Source organism: Natator depressus, chromosome 28 (assembly GCF_965152275.1).
Source record: "Natator depressus isolate rNatDep1 chromosome 28, rNatDep2.hap1, whole genome shotgun sequence".
NCBI classification, from domain to species: domain Eukaryota; kingdom Metazoa; phylum Chordata; order Testudines; family Cheloniidae; genus Natator; species Natator depressus.
Window position 1 is genome coordinate 9,194,369 of NC_134261.1, and position 5,000 is coordinate 9,199,368.

General features: G+C 67.0%; 1 non-coding gene across 1 annotated transcript; it reads left to right on the forward strand.

The window, feature by feature from the left end:
* The first annotated feature begins 2,199 nt into the window (after nucleotides 1–2,199).
* Nucleotides 2,200–2,318, forward strand: LOC141979393 (5S ribosomal RNA). Its single transcript, XR_012636809.1, has one exon. It is a non-coding gene; the product is annotated as a 5S ribosomal RNA (ribosomal RNA).
* Nucleotides 2,319–5,000: the final 2,682 nt, after the last annotated feature.

The window sequence follows — 5,000 nt, forward strand, 5'->3', positions numbered from 1 at the left end:
CCAAAGGAGGAAAGTCCCAATCGGCCCCAGGATCCGGGGACGCGAAGAGGAAGAGGGACCCGATCCGCCTGAACGCCAGACGCCCCCTGCGGTCGGGGGCGCCGGCCCGCGAAGGACCCTTCCCGTCGCGAACGTGAGCGCCACATCGATCGGAAGGCGAGAGAGGAGCGGGCCCCCCCTCCCTCCGGGGGGCGCCGACAGTCGGAGTTCGCATCCCGGCCACCGGGCCTGCACCGGGGGTGCGAGGGGACGACGGGGTCCCCGGAGGAAAAGAGCCGGAAAAGGGGGGGCTCGGGGGGGCCGGGGGCCGCCCCACCTGCCAACGTGCCCCTGTCCCCCCTCACAAGATCGGGTACAACGCGCAGATTGGTCCCCGAGGCTCATCTCTGGTTCTCACAGGTTCCGAAAAACCTGTTCTCAGAAATCTCCTCGCACCCGTCAAAATGAACTAGTCGAAAAATCCAACCGCCAATTTAGGGGGACCAATCTGAAATCCTATCCGACCTCCTGGTTCTCTCGGTCGGCCGAGGGCACTTTTGGCGACCCCATCCGGACTTCCGTGAGACTGCCGGCCATCAGGTCAACCCGTCACTTTGAATGGGGTTGACCTGATGGCCGAGCAGGGACTTAGACATTTTTTCAGCCTTTTCCTCGGGGTTGACCTGGTGTCCCGGGGGGACTTAGACATTTTTTTCAGCCTTTTCCTCCGGGTTGACCTGGTGTCCCGGGGGGACTTAGACATTTTTTCAGCCTTTTCCTCCGGGTTGACCTGGTGTCCCGGGGGGACTTAGACTTTTTTTCAGCCTTTTCCTCCGGGTTGACCTGGTGTCCCGGGGGGACTTAGACTTTTTTTCAGCCTTTTCCTCCGGGTTGACCTGGTGTCCCGGGGGGACTTAGACATTTTTTTCAGCCTTTTCCTCCGGGTTGACCTGGTGTCCCGGGGGGACTTAGACTTTTTTTCAGCCTTTTCCTCCGGGTTGACCTGGTGTCCCGGGGGGACTTAGACTTTTTTTCAGCCTTTTCCTCCGGGTTGACCTGGTGTCCCGGGGGGACTTAGACTTTTTTTCAGCCTTTTCCTCCGGGTTGACCTGGTGTCCCGGGGGGACTTAGACTTTTTTTCAGCCTTTTCCTCCGGGTTGACCTGGTGTCCCGGGGGGACTTAGACATTTTTTTCAGCCTTTTCCTCCGGGTTGACCTGGTGTCCCGGGGGGACTTAGACTTTTTTTCAGCCTTTTCCTCCGGGTTGACCTGGTGTCCCGGGGGGACTTAGACATTTTTTTCAGCCTTTTCCTCCGGGTTGACCTGGTGTCCCGGGGGGACTTAGACATTTTTTTCAGCCTTTTCCTCCGGGCTGACCTGGTGGCCGAGCGTCTCGCCGTCCGCGGCCGGAGCTAGAGATGCCCCCCCCCCCAGGCCAGCCTGCGAAGCCGCGGCCAGGATCGGGCCCCTGGAAGTCTGACTAAAAATTTTCACCGACCCCAAAAACGGTTAGGGGGGGCCTCATAAAGCCTCCGGAGCGAAAAAAAAAAAAACGGAAAAAAGGATCGGGCCCACCCGAGGCAGGGGAGTCAGTAAGGGAAAGGGGACGAGGCGGCCCGGAGCCGGGTGCCCGGAGCCGGGTGCCGGCGGCCAGGATCGGGCCCCTGGAAGTCTGAAAAATTTTTTTCACCGACCCCCAAAGTGGTATTGGGGGGGGCTCATAAAGCCTCCGGAGCGAAAAAAAAAAAAAACGGAAAAAAGGATCGGGCCCACCCGAGGCAGGGGAGTCAGTAAGGGAAAGGGGACGAGGCGGCCCGGAGCCGGGTGCCCGGAGCCGGGTGCCCGCGGCCAGGATCGGGCCCCTGGAAGTCTGAAAAAAATTTTTTCACCGACCCCCAAAGTGGTGTTGGGGGGGGCTCACGAAGCCTCCGGAGCGGAAAAAAAAAAACGGAAAAAAGGATCGGGCCCACCCGAGGCAGCGGAGTCAGTAAGGGAAAGGGGACGAGGCGGCCCGGAGCCGGGTGCCCGGAGCCGGGTGCCCGCGGCCAGGATCGGGCCCCTGGAAGTCTGAAAAAAAAATTTTCACCGACCCCCAAAGGGGTGTTGGGGGGGGGCTCATGAAGCCTCCGGAGCGAAAAAAAAAAACGGAAAAAAGGATCGGGCCCACCCGAGGCAGGGGAGTCAGTAAGGGAAAGGGGACGAGGCGGACCGGAGCCGAGTGCCTACGGCCATACCGGACGGAAGGCCCCCGATCCCGTCCGATCTCGGAAGGTAAACCGTCCCGGGCCTGGCTAGTACTTGGATGGGTGACCGCCTGGGAATCCCAGGTGCCGTAGGCAGCTTTTCCCGCTGCGAGCCAGCTCTCTCCTTTTCTGGGGAACAAGGGCAGGGTCGCCCTGCCAGGGGCCCTGGGGCTGAAGTCCCTGCCGGCCACCAGGTCAACCCGGAGCCTGCCCCTCTGCGGCCAGCAGGTCAACCCCATACCGGCAGGGGGTTGACCTGGTGGCCGGGAAGCAGAGCGGCCAGCAGGTCAACCCCATACATTCAGCGGGTTGACCTGGTGGACGGGAAGGAAAGCGGCCAGCAGGTCAACCCCATACTTTCAGCGGGTTGACCTGGTGGCCGGGAAGGAAAGCGGCCAGCAGGTCAACCCCATACATTCAGCGGGTTGACCTGGTGGCCCGAAAGCAAACCGGCCACCAGGTCAACCCGGAGCCTGCCCCCGCGGGCAGGGGCCAAGCGGACCCCCCTCCGCCCGGGCTTGCCCTGCTCCGAGCCGGGGCTTAATCCCCGTCCGGCCACCAGGTCAACCCGGAGCCTGCCCCTCTGCGGCCAGCAGGTCAACCCCATGCCGGCAGCGGGTTGACCTGGTGGCCGGGAAGGAAAGCGGCCACCAGGTCAACCCCATACTTTCAGCGGGTTGACCTGGTGGCCGGGAAGGAAAGCGGCCACCAGGTCAACCCCATACTTTCAGCGGGTTGACCTGGTGGCCGGGAAGGAAAGCGGCCAGCAGGTCAACCCCATACATTCAGCGGGTTGACCTGGTGGCCGGGAAGGAAAGCGGCCAGCAGGTCAACCCCATACATTCAGCGGGTTGACCTGGTGGCCGGGAAGGAAAGCGGCCAGCAGGTCAACCCCATACATTCAGCGGGTTGACCTGGTGGCCGGGAAGGAAAGCGGCCAGCAGGTCAACCCCATACATTCAGCGGGTTGACCTGGTGGCCGGGAAGGAAAGCGGCCAGCAGGTCAACCCCATACATTCAGCGGGTTGACCTGGTGGCCGGGAAGGAAAGCGGCCAGCAGGTCAACCCCATACATTCAGCGGGTTGACCTGGTGGCCGGGAAGAAAAGCGGCCAGCAGGTCAACCCCATACATTCAGCGGGTTGACCTGGTGGCCGGGAAGGAAAGCGGCCAGCAGGTCAACCCCATACATTCAGCGGGTTGACCTGGTGGCCGGGAAGGAAAGCGGCCACCAGGTCAACCCCATACAGGCAGCGGGTTGACCTGGTGGCCCGAAAGCAAACCGGCCACCAGGTCAACCCGGAGCCTGCCCCCGCGGGCAGGGGCCGGCATACCCCCGTCCGTCCGGGGTCGCCCTGCCCCGGGCTCCGGGCTTAAGTCCCGAGCGGCCACCAGGTCAACCCGGAGCCTGCCCCCGCGGGCAGGGGCCGGCGGACCCCCGTCCGTCCGGGGTCGCCCTGCCCGGGCTCCGGGCTTATTCCCCGTCCGGCCACCAGGTCAACCCGGAGCCTGCCCCCGCGGGCAGGGGCCAGGCGGAGCCCCGTCCGTCCGGGGTCGCCCTGCCCCGGGCTCCGGGCTTAAGTCCCGAGCGGCCACCAGGTCAACCCGGAGCCAGCCCCCGCGGGCAGGGGCCGGCGGAGCCCCGTCCGTCCGGGGTCGCCCTGCCCCGGGCTCCGGGCTTAATTCCCGTCCGGCCACCAGGTCAACCCGGAGCCTGCCCCCGCGGGCAGGGGCCAGGCGGACCCCCGTCTGTCCGGGGTCGCCCTGCCCCGGGCTCCGGGCTTAATTCTCCTCCGGCCACCAGGTCAACCCGGAGCCTGCCCCCGCGGGCAGGGGCCAGGCGGACCCCCGTCCGTCCGGGGTCGCCCTGCCCCGGGCTCCGGGCTTAATTCTCCTCCGGCCACCAGGTCAACCCGGAGCCTGCCCCCGCGGGCAGGGGCCGGCGGAGCCCCGTCCGTCCGGGGTCGCCCTGCCCCGGGCTCCGGGCTTAATTCCCGTCCGGCCACCAGGTCAACCCGGAGCCTGCCCCCGCGGGCAGGGGCCAGGCGGACCCCCGTCTGTCCGGGGTCGCCCTGCCCCGGGCTCCGGGCTTAATTCTCCTCCGGCCACCAGGTCAACCCGGAGCCTGCCCCCGCGGGCAGGGGCCAGGCGGACCCCCGTCCGTCCGGGGTCGCCCTGCCCCGGGCTCCGGGCTTAATTCTCCTCCGGCCACCAGGTCAACCCGGAGCCTGCCCCCGCGGGCAGGGGCCGGCATACCCCCGTCCGTCCGGGGTCGCCCTGCCCCGGGCTCCGGGCTTAATTCCCGTCCGGCCACCAGGTCAACCCGGAGCCTGCCCCCGCGGGCAGGGGCCAGGCGGACCCCCGTCCGTCCGGGGTCGCCCTGCCCCGGGCTCCGGGCTTAATTCTCCTCCGGCCACCAGGTCAACCCGGAGCCTGCCCCCGCGGGCAGGGGCCGGCATACCCCCGTCCGTCCGGGGTCGCCCTGCCCCGGGCTCCGGGCTTAATTCCCGTCCGGCCACCAGGTCAACCCGGAGCCTGCCCCCGCGGGCAGGGGCCAGGCGGACCCCCGTCCGTCCGGGGTCGCCCTGCCCCGGGCTCCGGGCTTAATTCTCCTCCGGCCACCAGGTCAACCCGGAGCCTGCCCCCGCGGGCAGGGGCCGGCGGAGCCCCGTCCGTCCGGGGTCGCCCTGCCCCGGGCTCCGGGCTTAATTCCCGTCCGGCCACCAGGTCAACCCGGAGCCTGCCCCCGCGGGCAGGGGCCAGGCGGACCCCCGTCCGT